The sequence below is a fragment of the Terrapene carolina genome, unplaced genomic scaffold, assembly GCF_002925995.2.
Source record: "Terrapene carolina triunguis isolate 2854851 unplaced genomic scaffold, T_m_triunguis-2.0 Scaffold68, whole genome shotgun sequence".
Taxonomy (NCBI): Eukaryota; Metazoa; Chordata; order Testudines; family Emydidae; genus Terrapene; species Terrapene triunguis.
The window spans coordinates 492,620-512,336 of NW_020664419.1; the positions used below are offsets into that span (position 1 = coordinate 492,620).

General features: G+C 42.3%; 1 protein-coding gene across 4 annotated transcripts in view; it reads left to right on the plus strand.

Annotated features, from left to right (window-relative positions):
* NRF1 (nuclear respiratory factor 1) overlaps window positions 1-19,717 on the plus strand; it is a 112,647-nt gene that overhangs the window by 514 nt on the left and 92,416 nt on the right. The window lies entirely within an intron of this gene.

A 19,717-nucleotide genomic window follows, 5' to 3' on the forward strand; every position in this document is an offset into this window, starting at 1 on the left:
GGATCCCTGCCTGTGACCCCCCCTTCTATCCAGGGGTGGGGAGAGGGTCCGATATGCCACCCCTCTGAGGGGCAAGATCCTTGCCTGTGACCCCCCCTTCTATCCAGTGGTGGGGAGAGGGCCCGATCTGGCCCCCCTCTGGGGAGCAGGTTCCCTGCCTGTGACCCCCCCTTCTATCCAGGGTGGGGAGAGGGCCTGATCTGCCACTCCTTTGGGGGGCAGGATCCTGCCTGTGACCCCCCCTTCTATCCAGGGGTGGGGAGAGGATCTGATCTGCCACCCCTCTGGGGGGCAGGATCCTGCCTGACCACCCCCCTTCTATCCAGGGTGGGGAGAGGGGCCGATCTGCCACTCCTCTGGGGGGCAGGATCCCTGCCTGTGACCCCCTTCTATCCAGTGCTGGGGAGAGGGCCTGATCTGCCACCCCTCTGGGGGGCAGGATCCTGCCTGACCCCCCCTTCTATCCAGGGGTGGGGAGAGGGCCCAATCTGCCATCCTCTGGGGAGCAGGATCCCTGCCTGTGACCCCCCTCTTCTATCCAGGGCTGGGGAAAGGGGCCACTCGCCCACCCCTCTGGGGAGTAGGTTCCTTGCCTGACCTCCTCCCCTATCCAGGGATGGGGAAAGGGACTGATCTGCCACTCTTCTGGGGAGTAGATTCATTGTCTGACCCCTTTTCTCCTATCCAGGGATGGGGAAAGGGGCTGCTCACCAACCCCTCTGGGGAGCAGGATCCCTGCCTGGTCCCCCAGTTCAGGGATGGGGAAAAGAAAGGGTGTTGTTCCCCATTCCAATGGGATGTGGCTGACACCCCTGCCAATCCAGGGGAGGGGGCTGGAAGGCGTCTCTCCTCTCTGCCCCCGAGGGAGAAGGGTGCTTTCCCTCATCACCACTCCCAATCCAGCGGAAAGGGGAAGGAGTGAGTCTGGAGGGACTTATTCCTTCATTCTAGAAGTGAGCTTGGTTGCTGGCATTAGGGGGCGAGTGGAGGACTTATGCCCCTGGCCTGTAACCACTGCTTTTAACGTGAGGTGACACCTGAAGGATCTTTCTTTTCCCCCCTATCTTGAGCAAGTTCTGTGGTTCTTTGCAGTGAACCATGGGGACAGGTCTGGGCTCTGACTCTTCCCCTTCCAAGGAATGGAGAAAGGATGAGTGGGTTCAGAAGCAGCCCAAAGCAAAAACATGTGTTGCATGAACTGCACGAGTGGGTATTGCACCCATGTGACAGGAGGCAGGATCCCCAATGCACTCAGGAAGAGGGGCTGATAGTGGGTAATGCAACAGCCCTTACACATGAGAAGGGCGTGTTTACCTTTTGCAGTCGGTGTCGTTCCCCGCCCCCCCCATGTCTGACATTGGCTAGGGCAGTAATCTTTGCTCCTTGAGACTGGTTGCTTTGCGGGTAGGTCTAGTCCTTTCCCACTTTTGGAAGTTAGAAGGCGGTTCCAGTAACTCAGGTTCCCTTTTTGTAAAGAGGGTGCATATGAGTATTTTGTGGCCAAGATCTTGTTTTGGAGCCACTCTGTATGGTTTGTGGGACAAAATACAGTCTAAATCATTCAACCAGAATTTTCTTGTAGAATATATTCAAAGGGGGATTTAAGTCTTTAGTTACAAGACAAGAGTATTAGACTCAAAAGACTTCATTCATGCAGGGTCCCTGATTTTTTTCTTATAACTACTGGTAATTTCACTTTCAGTATGTAGGAAGATGCACCTTTGGACATACTAATCTTGTAATCTCCTTTCCTCCTTGTTTCACCCATTATGGTCTCCATCATCAATTCTTGACTACTGACTCTAATTTACTGGGGGCAGCGCTTACCGTTCTTTTTTTTATTTTAATACAGCCGTCTTACTGCTGTTCCAACCAGAATTGTCTTATCACTTCTCCTGCCAGGTTTTCAGTTCAGTGAGAATATTTTAGGTATTACGGTGACTGCAATCATGTGTGTTTTTAGTGGTTTGCTTATACAAAACATTTATTATCTGATCTCATGGCTGATTGTGTTCACCTTTACATCAGCTGTAACTTCAGCTTGTGCACTAATTCATCAACGTACTGCTCCAGCATTATAGTGGCTCATGTTTTAAAAACCTTTACATTCATTTTTAAAGGCCTGATTCTGGGAAATAATTCCTTTGAAGTCTAGATGTAATTCATCTCCTGAATACACTAGAATTTTACATTTAACCCAGCGTAGGGTTGGGAATAAAAACTAACCCACCAACCAAAAATAAAAGAGAAAGAAAAGGGTCTACAGTGATGCTCTCAAGTCAGGAAACACCAAATTATATTTGCCCTCAAACCTCAACACTGTGGGTGTGCATTGTGGTGTAGTCTCCAATTATATGATCACATACTATTTCCCATATAACCATACTTTTTTCCACAAGTTTAGCTACATGTAGTGTCTTTTAGTGCTGTAAACCACAGTTTATGCCATATATACAATATGTGCAGTGCATAAGGCAAGAGCTCCTATGGGCTCCGTCCTCTCTATACATCCATCATGAATAAGTCAAGACAAGGAGAGCCCTGCCTCATTTATTGTATGTTAACATGTGCATCAGGCTGTGTAGCTTCATATATTGGAATAATGTTTACATTTTATGAAATATTGTATGGCCTGTTGTACTCTTACAAGCTACACAGAGAACGAGGCAGGGTTCCTGTTAAACACTTCATTTGCTACAGATGTTTTGTAAGCGTTTGCCTGTAGATAACTTATGCATGCATGTACTCTGTATACCTGACTTTGCTTGGAGTGTTGCATGAGTGTTTAAAATATTGCTACTCTGCAAAATCAAAACCAGTCTTCAAGTGAACATCCAAAGGCACATTTCATGAAGGAAGTGTCCACACAGTGTCACTCAGGAAAGTTAAGATCATAGAATCATAGAATATCAGGGTTGGAAGGGACCTCAGGAGGTCATCTAGTCCAACCTCCTGCTCAAAGCAGGACCAATCCCCAAATCCCTAAATGGCCCCCTAAAGGACTGAACAACCCTGGGTTTAGCAGGCCAATGCTCAAACCACTGAGCTATTTCCCCCCCCCCTCCCCAGATGTGAAAGTGAAAGCACAAGCATGTTATTAAACTACTATGTGGTTGCTTGCATTCAGATGTAAAGTGGCCTCATGCCAGGTCTACACAAGGAGCGCTTTGCCAGCATAGCTGTCCTTGTATACCAATAAAGTGCTCCCAATGTGGATGCAGCTTTTGCCCTTCCATTCTTGTAATGTGTGTCTACACAATGGGGTTACAGCATCATGGCTGCTGTCCTGTAGCTATGTTGCTGTAACTCCTATAGTTATTTGAGTCAAATATTTGTTGCAGCTTACTCACCTTTCCTGTGGTGAACTTCATTAGCTGTTCAGTAAATAGCAGTTACACATATTTGCTTAAAATTAGAAGTGGTTACAGTAAATTGCATAGCAATGTAAGCAGTGAGAGGCTTTTAGCCATACCAGGTTAATTTACTCTCCATAACATGAGCTCATGTTGCTTCCAGAGCTGTGTTGCTGTATTATATGCTTCTCTGCAAATTTTGGGTGAAATTCATCCCACTGTGGAGGGCCTGCTCAAAGCCCTATGAACTGCTTAAAGCCCTCTGTATTAAGAACTTAAGTGGTACATAGACCCTTCTGCACTTCACTGGGATATGTTTCACCCTCTAATATTTCTTTTGGACTATTTCTGTGTTTTTTAAAGTTAACAAATGAGGAACATGTGCTTATATTTTAAAATTAAACATTACTCATGCCCTTGGACACAACCACTTATTACTTCTACAATATCAGTTTAAGTGCATTTAAAGTTCCAAAACCCACTAAAAAGTTCAAATGCTTATTTACCTTGTGTGTCTGCCATTTTCTTTGTGGTGTGTAATCCTATGTACGCTAATATTCTTAACAGCAAGTTCTTCTTCATCTTGTATGCATTAAAACAAGCCCATGCATACCATAGCAATATCTTATAGCATTCAGTAAAGGACAGTTTACAAGTTTTAAGAACTGTAGTAGCATTCGGTTAAGAGATAGAAAATAACTAAAGATTTTGATAGAAATTCAGATTTAAGAACTGTTGTGAAATTGGATTAGTCTTCATGAATGTTACGTATTTAAGTCCTCATCCGTTTCAGTTTCCAAATGACTTTTTCCATCTCTTCCATTAAGACTTCAGTGTCTCAGTCACAGAAGACAGGTATTTTGATTGTAACTTTCCTTGAATATTTTAGGAATAGGATCTTAAACTTGCAGTAAGATTTTGTTTGTTTGTTTGTTATGGACATGTATGGTTTTCCTCCTGTGTTCTTGAGCATAGGTTTGAAAAGAAAATAATGTTTTCCTGCTTAATGTTTCCTTTTGAGTGTGATCTCTTTCTGGTATCTCAGATCAGCCATAAGAATGCGACTAAGGTTTCCAGTTCTTGATTTTTGAGAGGGGTTTTGTGGGACTTTTTTAATGTCTTGCTTACAACTGTTCCTTCTTCACTCTGCCCAACTCTCCAAATTACTGCCCTGTCCATGCTTTTTCTGCACTTTTGAACAACAATCCACCAGTGAAATAAGTAAATTCTCTCCCCTGCTTCTGAAAGTTAAATCTGCACTATTTTGAGATGCCCAAATAAATCTGTTAGTCTTTAAGGTGCCACCGGACTCCTTGTTTATTTTGAGGTGGGATCTTCAGCTAGTCACCTCTTGGACTAGTCTTTCTTTATCTTTGAGTCCTGGGGGAATTCTGCGCTACTGCGCAATGCAGAATTTTGCAGAAATTAATGTGTGTGCAGAATCCCCCCCCCCCCCCAAGAAATGGGCTGCAGTGCTGATAGCGGACACTAGGGGCTGTGGGACCAGGCAGAGCCCAGCCCGCACATAGAAGACACTGCCAGGGGGAGTGGGAGGGAGCTGGGGGGTTCCTGGCGGCTGCAGTTCCCAGCTAGCCCTGAGGCAAGGAGAGGGTTGCTTGCAGAAAACTGTCCAAGTTTGGGACAGAGCATCAGACTGTTTCTCCCTCTGGATCCCTAGGCTTTGAGGGGGAGGGCATGCGGGTAGGGTGACCAGATAGCAAATGTGAAAAATCGGGACAGGGGTGGGGGGTAATAGGAGCCTGTATAAGAAAGACCCAAAAATCGGGACTGTCCCTATAAAATCAGGACATCTGGTCACCCTACATGCGGGTGGATATCTGGGCTGGGGGGCCCTACAGCTGGACTCTGGGGAAGGAAGGGGGTTCGGGTGTATTGGCTGGGGGTGGTGGTTCTGTGGGTGTCTGGCCCCCTGGCTGGAATCTGGGGTCAGGGGAAGGAGGCAGAGAACCAGGAACTGGATTATCATAGGTAGGGCTTTGGAATGGAGCCCGGAGCTCGAGCGTGGAGCAGCTCCGGAGCAGTGGAGCTGCAGGTTTTTGCCTGGAGCTGGAGTGGAGCCGGAGCACAGCTCCAAAGCCCTGGGGACTCTTAACTCCCCTCCTGCGGGAATTTTTGTGTGTCTGTATTGTTACAGACATACTTGTTGACAGATATTTTGAAATAAATTACCAAAATAATTGAAACTGGCATGATTATTGTAATATTATTCTGACAAAATTTTCAGAATTGCGCAAAAAAAAATTTTTGGCACACAATTTTTAAAAATATTAATTTTTTGGTGCAGAATGCTCCCAGGGGTAATCTGTACATGTACGGGGCCAAGAACACTTAATAGTGACATAGAAATGGCTACATAATAGCCCATCGTTTTCTATAAAGGATCTAGTTTTCTGTAAACCTGACCAGTTTTCCTGCCATGGAGCAGCCTTTTGTCAAACTTTAAGAAATATCTCTTGCTTTACAGACTTTATATGAGCTTGGAACAGGGACTATATTTTTGCTACAGCATCCAGGTCAATGAGACTGGGAAGAGTGGGGTTCCAATTCAGATTTGGTCTCTGGTCACTCCTGTAATACAAATAAAATAGGGCTGTCGATTAATCGCAGTTAACTCATGTGATTAAATCAAAAAATTAACTGCAATTAAAAAAATGATTCGCGATTAATTGCTCTGTAAACAATAGAATACCAATTGACATTTATTAAACCTTTTTGGATGTCTTTGTACATTTTCAAATATTGATTTCTATTACAACACAGAATACAAAGTGTACAGTGCTCACTTTATTTTATTATTTTTATTACAAATATTTGCACTGTAAAAATGATAAACAAAAGAAACAGTACTTTTCAATTAACCTCATACAATACTGTAGTGCAATCTCTTTATCGTGAAAGTGTAACTTACAAATGTAGATTTTGTTGTTGTCGTTACATAACCACTCAAAAATAAAACAATGTAAAACTTTAGAGCCTACAGGTCTACTCAGTCCTACTTCTTGTTCAGCCAATTGCTAAGACAAACAAGTTTGTTTACATTTACGGGAGATACTGCTGACTGCTTCTTATTTACAATGTCACCTGAAAGTGAGAACAGGCATTCGCATGGCACTTTTGTAGCCGGAGTTGCAAGGTATGTACGTGCCAGATATGTTAAACATTCATATGACCTTTCATGTTCGGCTACCATTCCAGAGGACATGCTTCTGCTTGTTAAAAAAACAATGTGTTAATTAAATTTGTGGCTGAACTCCTTGGGGGAGAATGGTATGTCTCCTGTTCCATTTTACCCGCATTCTGCCTTATATTTCATGTTACAGCAGTCTCAGATGATAACCCAGCACATGTTCGTTTTAAGAACACTTTCACAGCAGATTTGACAAAACGCAAAGAAGGTACCAATGTGAGATTTCTAAGGATAGATACAGCTCTCGACCCAAGGTTTAAGAATCTGAAGTGCCTTCCAAAATCTGAGTGACGAGGTGTGGAGAATGCTTTCAGAAGTCTTAAAAGAGCAACACTCTGATGTGGAAACTACAGAACCCGAACCACCAAAAAATGAAAATCAACCTTCTGCTGGTGACATCTGACTGATGATGATGAAAATGAACATGCGTTGGTCCGCTCTGCTTTGGATCGTTATCGAGCAGAACCTGTCATTAGCATGGACACGTGTTCTGGAATGGTGGTTGAAGCATGAAGGGACATATGAATCTTTAGCACATCTGGCACGTAAATATCTTTCAACGCTGGTTACGACAGTGCCATGCGAACGCCTGTGCTCACTTTCAGGTGACATTGTAAACAAGACGTGGGCAGCATCATCTCCTGCAAATTGTAACCTTGTTTGTCTGAGCGATTGGCTGAAGTAGGACTGAGTGGACTTGAAGGTTCTAAAGTTTTACATTGTTTTATTTTTGAATGCAGTTATTTTTTGTACATAACTCTACATTTGTAAGGTCAGCTTTCATTATAAAGAGATTGCACTACAGTACTTGTATGAGGTGAATTGAAATATACTATTTTGTTTTTTACAGTGCAAACATTTGTAAACAAAAATAAAGTGAGCACTGTACACTTTGTAATTGAAATCAATATATTTGAAAATCTAGAAAACATCCAAAAATAATTAAATAAATGGTATCCCATTATTGTTTAACAGTGCGATTAATCGCAATTAATTTTTTTTAATCGCTTGACAACCCTAAAATAAAATTTCCCCTGTACGAGTAAGATCTGAAAACATGGAGGTGTGTTCCAGGAGGACATCTGCTGTGTAGGATTGAAAAGTCCAACTTTTCCTATTTATTTTCTTTCCAATTTTCATACTCGGTCCCTTTCTTAGGAGTAAATCTGCCTTCAGTGGGCAGTGGAGTATGTTTCTGTGTACTGAAATGTAAAAACAGGTGTATCCTTGGTAAGGACCAGAGACTCCATTGAGGTGCATTCTGCTCTGTTAGGCTCTGCGGCCCTGCTTCCTCATTGAAATGGTTTCAGATTATTGATCTACCTTTTGCTTCTAGTGATGATTGGATATAACTTCACTTGCTGCGTGTGACTAGTATATGAATAGTAAGAAAATGATTGACTCCCAAGTTTGATGCTAGAGACTTGGATGTTTAACTTTCATTTAATTGTACAGTTTTTTTGATTGTGGTTGCATAATGCAACAGATGTCAGTTCCATTAACTAATTTAGAAATATATATGTACTAATTTACATTCTACCTTGCAGCTTAAGTAAATGAGTAAAATATAGTTGAATCCAAAAGGGAAACTTATTTCCTCCCACGGTCTTGCATAATCATCTCATTAAACTAATCAAACTCTATTATGATTTCTAGGGCTTGCAAAACTTCCCCAGTGCCTACTAACCTGGGTCAAAAAATTTGCAAAGCCACATGCCCCAAATTATTCACATTGCAACATCTTTATATGGGAATGGAGCATAAATCAGTTCTGCTCCCCATAAATTAATGTTTGTCTTCTCTTTGTCTTTGCCAGCTCCTCTACTGCTCTTGCTACTGCTGCCTTCTTGGGCATACAGGAGGTCTTCTGTGCACCAACCCCTCCTCTTAAAGGAAGTGTAGCTCCAGATATTCTGCTCTTCACATTCTCCTTCCTCCCTTTCAGTGAAAGGGCCCTCAGGTTTCAGGCCCTGTTCACGCCCCTTTTTGCTCTGGATGAGTGTGTTTTTCAAGCCCTGAATGTTTCTGCAGCACCATAGTTATGCCTGCATATGAATTAATAAGAGCTTGTCTATATGAGAGCACATATGAAAATTAATCTGAATAAACTGAAGTTATTAATTTAAAGTGGATTCGTTTAATCACATTAACCCCTGTGTGGACACACTCATTCATAATTGAAGTGGCCTTAATTCAGTGTAGTTTATTCAGAAGGTTTAACTAATCAACTTTAAAAACTAATTTGGATTAACTTTCCTGAGCGTCTCCATGTAGACAAGCTGTAAGACACGTCTCTTCCATGAGGAGTTTACAGTCCGCTCCTGTGATGTTTGTAAGACTATGCCCTTATAATAGGAAACATTTATTTTGAGTGGGGTTTTTGGGGGGAGAGGGATAATGTGTGAAAGTTTAGGTATACAATATGAGTTTTATTTGCTGCTGCAGTTTGTATCCCAGTAATTCTAGCACACCAAATATATGGTCATACTTCACAGAGACACTGATGTTTAGTGGGAGCCTTATATGTATTTCAGTATACTTAAACCAAGTAAAGCCTCAATTAGGTAATGACTTAAGGTGAGTTTGAACTGTACATCAACATGGTCTGACTGGGTTAATGCCAAATGTTCTCCAGGAGTAAAGAAAGTTTCAACTCTGGTGGTATACCACTCCTTAAACTCACATTTGAACTGAATCCCCGCACAAGCAGAGAGCTGAAATGTAACCATGCATCACGAGAAAAATATTAGCAGCCATATGGTTGGTCAGCTGTACATTATTTATAACCATGCCTCATCTTTTTAACAAATCACTTCAGTAGCTTAAAATCTGGTATCATCTATGCGTAGGTTAAACTGTTGCATAGTCCAACATTAAATAATAAGCTATCACAGTAGAAGCGTAATCCAGTTTACAAAAAAATCACTTATCAGAGGGGTAGCCGTATCAGTCTGGATCTGTAAAAAGCGACAAAGCGTCCTGTGGCACCTTATAGACTAACAGACGTATTGGAGCATAAGCTTTCGTGGGTGAATACCCACTTCGTCAGGTGCATGAAAAAAAATCACTGTATCAGTACTTAAAGAAAAAAGCCAATATCTACATCCAATACTCTTGTAGCTTGAAATTCTTCAGCTTCTGGACCTAGTCACATTGGGTTGCAATGAAAGTTTCTGCCTCTTTTGAAGACTTGCAGACAGAAGTGTTACCAGCAAATTCCAGGGTACAAAGCTGTGAACTTGACAGGTATCAGGTTGCCCATTATATCTGGTGTCCTGTCTGGAGAGCATTCTTTGGAGCCTAGCAAGTAGGGTTATTGCTCCCAAGATACAGAAAATCGTCTGATGGATGCCTGGACCGCCTCACCCTCCCCAAATTCAGAGACAGTGGGGAAGAAGCTCCTGTTAGTTATTGCTGTTGCTGGACTGAGCATTACAATTATTTGTAATCTCAGATGCTCCAGTCTGCACATGCAATAACTGTAGGAAAAAGGAGGTTCTCATGTTTTGGGGAGAGACTGTAAAAAAGGAATTTTTTTGTCCTGTCCCTGGTTATGGTAAATAGCGGTCTGAAATTATTTTGAAACACTTATGGGATACAATTCCTCCTCTGAATCATTTTTTCTTTTTCACTTGTTGTAGAGACACATCTGGTAGATTTAACGCTGAAATCCCCCCATTTATGAAACTGTTTTAAATGAATTGCTTATTTTGCAGATGGTGTCAGTTGAGTGGAATCCTGGCTTACCATGTGTGTTCACTGCTTTAGAAGCCTATGTTCATTCTTTTCCGTCCTCCATAGACAGTCGATGGGATTTACCTATTTTTAAGGAAAGCATTTTTGAGAGCATTGTCTTATATTTTTTGGGAGTGAGGGATGGAAAATAACAGTGGTTTCTTCTCCCCGCCCCAGTGCTTTTGTGAAAATCTTTTCCTACTAGGTGTACTGCCATAGCTACATCATTCTTCCAGGTGCTCCTACTTTGTCCTGTTATCTTAGTATTCATCTTCCACGCTTATGCCTGGAACAGCTACTCACTAGTTGCCCTTGTCTAGTGTTGGAGCTTTTCTGCACACAAGTTATACCACCTTACCTCTAGTGGTATAGTTAAAGTGGTACAATTCCCCCTCACTTGGATAATAAATAGTATATGGAGATATACCTATCTCAGAACTGGAAGGGACCCCGAAAGGTCATTGAGTCCAACCCCCTGCCTTCACTAGCAGGACCAAGTACTGATTTTTGCTCCAGATCCCTAAGTGGCCCCCTCAAAGATACAGTTATACTAGTATAAAGATGCTTATTTCCATACAGTAAGGGGAATAAACTATACCAGTATAAAGCGACTTCATAGCAGTGTAACTGTGCCCAAACTAGGGATTGTAGCGGTATCTTTTTTTTTTAAAATCACATCCCTGATTGAAATAGTGATATGGTACAAAATCTATGCATGGACTAGGCCTAGGATTTAAAGATGTAAAATTAGCATGTGTTTATGACAATCTGGGGTGCAATCCAGACCAGTGAGGGGTTGTGTCACCGCCTGCCCTACAACCTGGTGTGCCTCTCAGTGCTTTGCTGCTGTGGGTCCCAACATGGGCTCCTCACAAACAGCATCCGGAGTGTCCGTGTATAGCCACAGCCCTGGCCCAGCAATTCTGACCACAGCAGCCACTCTGGCTTCCAGCAGCCTTGGTTAACACTTGCAGGGTGATCCCAAAGCATTCCCAGTCTCAGATCTTTCTCCAAAAACGTGTGTTTAGCACTGTCCAGCCCTTTCCTGGACAGTTGAAATATATTAGATTCATTGCCCCTCTATGGGGATCAAGATACAACAGCTTGGACCCTAAAGTTACCCACACCGTTCACAACACTGGATTAGTTTAAAGAATAAAACAAGTTTATTTAACTACAAAGAAAGAGGTTTTAAGTGAGTACAAATATTAAGGAATGAAAGTCAGAAAAGGCTACAAGACAAATAAAGATAAAACACATCCTAGTACTAAATTTAACAAACTAGACTTGGTTCAAGGTGAAATTCTTACCACAGGTTTTCAGTAGCATTGCTGACCAAGTTCAGGTCAGGATCTGCTCCCAAGATCCAACAGCTGTTTCTTTTGTCGTCTTAGGTGAAAAGAGAGCACAATAGACAAGGAGAGAGAACGTTGGGTGTTTTTGCCCCTCACTTTTATAGTTCAGTCACCCTTTGAAATGCATTTTCCTGAGAGTGACCCCTAAAGTTCTTTCCAGCTGAGAGCGAGGAGACATGGAGTGTGGTGGGGGAAAAGGAGTTAAGCTGTTGTTTGCTACCTGTATATGTTGAAATGCAGACTTTCTTTTTCTTCCCCCTCTCACTGTCTGAGGACTGTGTTTACAGCTTATATGCAGATTTAGGTGTAAACATATCCCTTTGTTTAAGACAGGCCTGCTTGATCAGTTCTACCTAATCAGGGCTACATGAGTTGGAGCATGGTCCTTTGACATAATACGGGGGGGGAGGGGGGGATTTCATAACTTCACACACAAGGTTGCTGCATATGTTTCATCCTGGTATTATTGACCGTGAGTTATTAGTTTTTAAATGATACCTCACAAGGCATGTTTTGTGCAAAGATTATTACTGTGGTGTGTAGGGTGTGAATATAGGGCTGCATTCAGCTAGTGCGTATAGGGCACACTGCCTTTAACTTGCGCTAAAATGGTTTTGTTAATGCATAGAGGGGAGCCTAGACTCGAATTCATCCAGTTTAACACATGTTAAAGGCAGTGTGCTTGATGTACACGACTTTTAGATAATTCATGCTAACTACACACCTTTAAATGCTAGTTTGGGCCACAGTGTGCTGAGTTGCCATCCTCTCCTTCAAATCCCTTCTTAAAACACACTTTCATTATGCCTTTTGGTGGTAGTCCAGCATAATTGCTAATCTTCTCTATATAAAAGAGGATTAAAAACAGGAACATTTGCACCTTAATTCAACTGGCTATGGCTGCACTCTGCCTTTTAGACTAATCCGGTTGGGGAAAGGATTGTGCCTTTGTACTGTGCCAAGAGTGCTCTCAGCAATCAGTAAATAACAGCTCTCTCCGCAGTGGTGTTTATTGGGTTAGCAGTTCTTTAAAGACCACTTCGTGTTTTAATTAAAACTATATAAACTAGAAATGACTCTTAACTTGATTCAAATTGTTAGAATGATTGACTGGAGGATACGTAGTTCAGAGCAGAATTGGAATATATGCATGATTCTTTTTCAGAAATGTACAAAGTAAAGAATTACGTATTCTCCTAGAAAAAGCATCATCTCTGAGTAGAGTGCTTGTTTTACCTTAATGTATCAGACTGTGCGTTATAAAAGTTTTTAAAGCTAATGTGTGTTCTCTCATCAATGTGTGTAATGGTCTAGGCCAGTGGTTCCCAAACTTTTCGGCATCACACCCCCTTTTTAATTTTCGAGAAACCCTCACGCCCCCCATCTCTCCTTTACCATCATCCAATCTCCCCGATCCTTGTCCCCTGACCGCCGCCCCCCCCAGAACCTCTGCCCCATCCAACTGCTCCCTGTCCCCTGACTGCCCCCCAGGACCTCCTGCCCCTTATCCAACCCCCCCATTTCCCGCCCCCTTACCAGGCAGCTCAGAGCGGCAGGACTGGCTTATTGGAAAGCCTGGGAGGTGGGCGGGCGCAAGCTGCGCTGCCTGTGCGGCATCGTGGCTGCGGGGGAAGGGGGACAAGAGGGGAGGGGCCGGGGGCTAGCCTCCCCGGCCGGGAACTCAAGAGCCGGGCAGCCTCGTGCCCCCCTTGGAATTTCTTCACGCCCCCCAGTTTGGGAACCAATGGGCATAGATGGCAGACTGGCCCATAAATGTATAACATGAAACTTGCAGGTTTGTGAAAGAAATGCATGAATGTTGAATGGGAATTCCAGCCTGTGGTTGAGCATTTTACAGTGTAGTTTAATGTCAAGTTTTGGATTACACCTCTACAGATTATTGTTTGAAGTTTGGAAAAAGGAGGTTCTTCACATCTGCAATCTTCCTCCCTCAGTTTTTCTTGCTCTTACACCATCATCCTTCTAGTCAAGGCTGACGACTGGATGGGATTCCCTTTGGAGCCAGTCAGAACCATTTATTCTGTTACTACGGGGAACCATGAATGTGTATATTTTCCAAAGGGCTCAGCATACTTCTAGTCACTGCTGACCCACGGAGGAGAGAGACCAGAATTCTGATAGGAGGAGTTTGGCATGACTATGTGGAGCACTACAACGAGGTCATCTCCATGCATACTGCAGCGTGAGGAGATTCTGTTAGAGTAGAAGTTGTCATATATTCATGTTTCGCACATGAGCTTTCCGCCAAGTCTTTTTTGTTGTTAAAACTGAGAGGCTAAAAAATAATTGGTCACAAATTGCATATGTGTTACGAAATAAACGTAAGACCAAGTTTTCTATTGCTGGCTTTTAAAAATTCAGTTGAAGTTCCAGCAATAGATGATAGTAATCTACAGCTGACTTTATCTAATGATTGTGTAGAATCATATTGGTTTCCTCTCAAGATTGTGATCCCGTTGTTTAGTATGAAATGTTTATGCTCCCTGCACTTGTGCTGCTACACAGAACTTTGATGGGAAATTTTAAGGAGAAAGATTGCATTCTTTGGAATTTTATCCCTTCTTGGACCTATTTGCTTAGGATTTGGATACATGGGGAAATTTACAGGCATAATTATACTGCTGTAGTTATACTGGAATAAATTCTGGAATAAGACTATCCATATGGGAAGTTTATACTGCTATAATTATGCTGGTAAATTTCTCCATGTAGACAAGCCCTTATGGAAAAGTCAAATTGTGTGTTAGGTTTTAGATTTGTCTTTAATTAACTTTCAGCAATACTGAAGGCTTAAAAAGAACTCCAGCTTGACTAATTGCACTATTTCCTTATTAAGAGACTCATCGCCCTGGATTCTGGGTACACTTTCCATAGGTTAGAATGATGCCAAATACATCTTCCCCAGAATGTGAAACTGTATATACCTTGTGATCCTCCGTAACAGCCAACCCATAATGATTGGCAGACTCCATAAAGGCATCAAGGAGCCGGACTATTAGAAGATTCCAAAACTTGCACTTGATGGGAAGCATGAACAATATTTGTCTTCCATTCTTCCTCTAACCATGGCCAAATTTGGACTCAGGTGTGTCTGACAGAATTGAATTACTGAGGTGAGTGCTCTCCGGTGAAACCGCCCTTTTCTCTGTTCTCACCAGTGTCACTCTTCGAACACATAACAAGAGCATGTGTAAAAGTACAGGTATAGTGAAGCATAGGGAGAGAAGCCTTCTCTGAGATAAGAGATCTAGACTTATCTAGAGATAAGTGGCTCTCAACCTTTCTGGACTACTATACCCTTTCAGGAGTCTGATTTGTCTTGTATACCCTCACTTAAAAACTGCTTGCTTACAAAATCAGACATAAAGATACAAAAGTGTCACAACATACTATTACTGAAAAAATGCTGACTTTCTCATTTTTACCATATAATTATTATAAAATAAATCAATTGGAATATAAATATCATACTTATTTCAGTGTGTGTGTAGATAGATATAGAGAGAGCAGTTTAAACAAGTCATTGTATGAAATTTTAGTTTGTGCTGGCTTCGCTGGTGCTTTTTATGTATCCTGTAGCAAAACTAGGCAAATATCTAGATGAGTTCATGTACCCCCAGGAATTCCTCTGTGTACCCCCAGGGCTACGCATACCCCTGGCTGAGAACCACTGGTCTAGACCATGTACATCTTCATAGATGCCAACCCAGCCCATCAGCTTTCCCCCGGAAGTGAATTGACAGCCAGTGTGGAATCTAGAGTTCAGTTGTAATATACTCCCATCAGTAAATGTACCTAAAAGGTGGGCAGCTGCCTTTGCACCACCTGAAATTTCCAAGTGACCTTCAAGACTAGCCGTAGGTAGAGCATGGTTCAGTAGTGTAGCTTTCATGTAACAAAGATAACTGACCATTCCGCTGATTCAGACAAACGCACTCTCATGGCCTGTCCAAGATGAAAGGTGTTTCTAGCTACTATTGCTATTTGAGAGTAGAGGAGGGTAAAGCTAGAATGCTGATACTGAGAGCTTCTCTGAAAGGCAGGCAAGTACCCTCCGGTGAGGGCAGCTGCTATCTTTTGGTGAGTTCTTCAAAGAATGGGGAAGCACTAGATCAGTCTGATCTGCTAAATCTTAAGCTACACGGCTTTCATTCATGAGATGTTAGAAAGCTCATTCATGGTTCTGCCAGGGCCTTATGAGAGGCTGATGTAGAGCTGAGCATCTTTGGCATATTGATGGCATACTTCATATTTTCTCATGGTTTTCTCTAGTAGCTTCACAAAGATATTGAGGAAGAAGCAGCCTGTAGTGACCAAGTCCTGTGGCAGTCGCTAAAGGAGGAGTAAAAGCACTTACATTACATTGCAAATACACTGAGACCTGTTTCAGAATCCAGTTTTGTAGTAAGAGGCTGATCTGTAGTTAAAGTCATTGGAAAGCCATAAAAAGTAATTTAGCAGTCAACTGTTGATGGGTACAGCTGAAACCCTGCAGCCTCCTGTCCAACAGCCAAGTCAGATGCCTGCTGCCCACAGGACTGTTCTACAAAAATCCCCTTGGTTAGCTCACCACAACAGCATGTGTGAACAAAATGCCAGTGTGATATTCAGTGCCTAATGCAAAGCAAACATGACTGTTTACTGTGCGGGGTTGAAAGCATGGAGGGGATATTAAACTCCAGATGTTATTGACGTTACAAACAGGATAAGAAACGGAGGAGGTATTCCCTATTTGGTAGAAAAGCTCGTTGAAAACATGTTCCATACTTGGGCAGTTGAAGTCAAAACTACAAGAAACATGAAAAAGCTGAATAAAAAATGGAATCTGTTTCAGATATCCTGCTGCCAGGAATGTGTGCTTCGAGCCAGAAGATTCCACCAATTAACTCTACACTGAACTTCTGTGTGAAGTCAAAATTGTCCGTGCCAATTACCTACTCATTAATATCCCAAGGAACAAATAGATAAGGGATTTGGGCGGGAACAGCAACATTACTATTCTCGTTAAGCAAATTAAGAACTCTGCCAACAGGGTTATGAGAGGAAATGTGTAAAAGTGGCCCACTCTCCTATGCTAGTCCACTACATTAACTTCATTTTTAAAAGGGAACATGATGCACATACACCTCTACCCCGATATAACGTGACCCGATATAACACGAATTCGGATATAACTCAGTAAAGCAGCGGCTCCAGGGGGGCGGGGCTGCGCGCTCCGGCGGATCAAAGCAAGTTCGGTATAATGCGGTTTCACCTGTAACGCGGTAAGATTTTTTGGCTCCCGAGGACGGCGTTATATCGGGGTAGAGGTGTACTGTGTCAGTCAAACAACCACAATGTTGGTTTGTCTGTTCCTTCCTCCCCCGCCTGTTTGCCTAATGTTACCTTCCTCAGGGTCCTGTCTTGTTTCACGTGATTAGATCATATATTATGGGCTCTGTACTGAAGGAGTCTTCACAAAGAGTGTCAAATTGGTTGGTAGCCTGCAGGACTCTCAGTGACATCCACAAAAAATCATAGTCCACTAACCAGAAGACTGTGCCACATCTTATTAAGCAAACATGGGCTGTGTCACAGAGATCCGTGCCTTTGTGAACTCCAGGCTAGACTATTGGCACCCCCAACACTTACTTTGTTTTTTAAAGCTTCAGTTAGTGCAGAATGCAGCATCGTGCCTCTTCAGTAGCACTAGCGGCTGAGAGCGTGTCACCCAGTGCTTTGCTCTTTATAGTGGCTTCCCATAGAACATTATAGGGCCAAATTTAAGGTCTCTTAATTTTCAGGGCTCTGAATGGACTTGGTCCTGCAATTCATAGATCCCAAGGTCAGAAGGGACCATTGCAGTCATCTAGTCTGATCTCCTGTATAACACAGGCCAGAGAACTTTCCCAAAATAATTCCTAGAGCAGAGCTTTTTAGAAAAACACCCAGTCTTGATTTAAAAATTGTGGTGATGGAGAATCCACCACGACCCCATAAATTGTTCCAATGGTTAATTACTCTCACCGTTAAGAATTTATGCCTTATTTCCAATCTGTTTATGTCTAGCTTCAATATCCAGCCATTAAATCGTCTTCTAGCTAAGTAAAAAGTGGGATAGTGAGTTGGGTATTAAGTTTCCTCGCCCTCTGTTCTCATTGCTGGGAGGGGAAGATATTGGTTAGGTAGCTGACTCAGTCTTAAGTAGGTGAAGAAGAAGGGGAGCTCAAGATGGCTTGTGAATTGCCAACTAATCATTGGTATTGCACTTGCTTAAGGCAGATCTTGATAGGGTGCTGACAATTGTTAGTCCTCTTTCTCTCCACTCAGTATAATTTGTAAAGCCTCATATTCCATGTTAACGTATGGTAGAAATGAACGTGTCTTTCACAGAATGTTGCAGTTTGGCCACCAAACGCTGCCACTCGTGTTCATGGAGTCCCTGCCTGTCTCTCATACATACTGTGTGAGTCCTGTTGAACATCACTCCCTTGCGTCTGATTGGATGATAGTTTCATTCCGTCCAATGATTTTGTTTGGGAAAGGGCTGGGCTGTAGCTGATTGAACAATCTGAATTACAAACGACCTCCCGCCTCAACAGTGGCTACCAATGACTTATTGGTTGGATCTTTTTTTAGGATTATTACATGCCTCACAAAAAATTAAGTAACTGATGGAAAACACTGGAGACCACTACAAGACAGTAGCTGATCTCTTCCCTTAACTATTGTGTTTTTGCCATATTTGTGACTCAGCCTTGATTCTGACTGCAAAAGCTTCCTTCTGTCTCATTTTTGTAAAATAAAAATCTCCTACCTCTGCTTATGTGGGAGGAAAATATTGTACACTGATCTGATGGTGAAGCAGTGCTGGTTTCTAGAAAACAAGATTTAAAAAAAAAGATTATATCATGATAGCTTCTTGGCAAACACGTTACTACTGAAATATAACTAATCATTCAGAGGCATATTTCATCCCTCTGAATATTTTTCTGAAATGTCCAAGTCTTTTATAATTAAAAACGAGGGTCTGGTTATGTAACTCGAAGGCAAGAAGAGGATTTTTAGTTAGTATTTTGGCAGGGACAGAGTAAAGCCTGCACTGTTGTATTTCATCACTCTTCATTGCTCATTTCTGCCTACCACTTCAAAATCAGAGTGCACACCTGCGTTCCCCAGGCTTCTGGTCTCTATCCAGTGTCTGCTTTCTTTAGAGGGATATGGAGCAGATGTGTCAGGAGTGTGCTCTGAGGATGTGCGCGCACACACGTAGTGGGTTTCAGCATGAATTGTCTAAATGATCATCTCGCGACCCTTTTTCTGTATTCTAATTCAGTTTTCATTCATAAAATGATCATTAATTAAAGGAATCTTCTGAAGGGGTAGACCAAAAAGTTAGCTTTTATTAAAAAAAAAAAAAAAAAAAATTGAACCAGGCTGAGTGAAATTCCTCAAGTAAATTTGAACGATGGAAAGTAAATTGATTTAAAGTTTTCATCTCTAATAATCCTCTTGATGGGCAAAAAAGTGTGACGTCAAGGTCAGTTACAGCAGGCTAGCAGGCATTTTTGTAGCATTGGGCGAGCCAAGGCTCCTTTGATATATTTTGATGAACAGTGAAATAGTTAACAATGTGGACATTTCAAGTGTCACCGTTGGCATTGGAGTTAGCACCCACTGAAGTGACAGGGACAGTTCACATTTGAGAACTATTGCTTCAAGCTCTCTGCAAATTCAGACAGACATTACTCCATTACATTCCCATTTTTGAAGGTTTTCTTAGCCCGCATAATAGAGACTTTTTTTGTAATGAAAGCGGATGCTGTAGAGAACAGTTCTCCTGCACCCCTTGCTGCTGGCTAGTCTTTCACACACTCAATTCCTAGATCAAGCGCCACATTTTGGTTGAATTAGAGAAGGGTTTCTAATCAATTTTCAGGTTAATAACCTATATGGAATAGAAATCATTTAACCATTTGATGTCAGGCATGCCACCTGTACAGGGGAATAACCCCACCACTCATGAGCTCAGGGAAGATTTGCCATGTGAGAAGCATTTTGAGGTC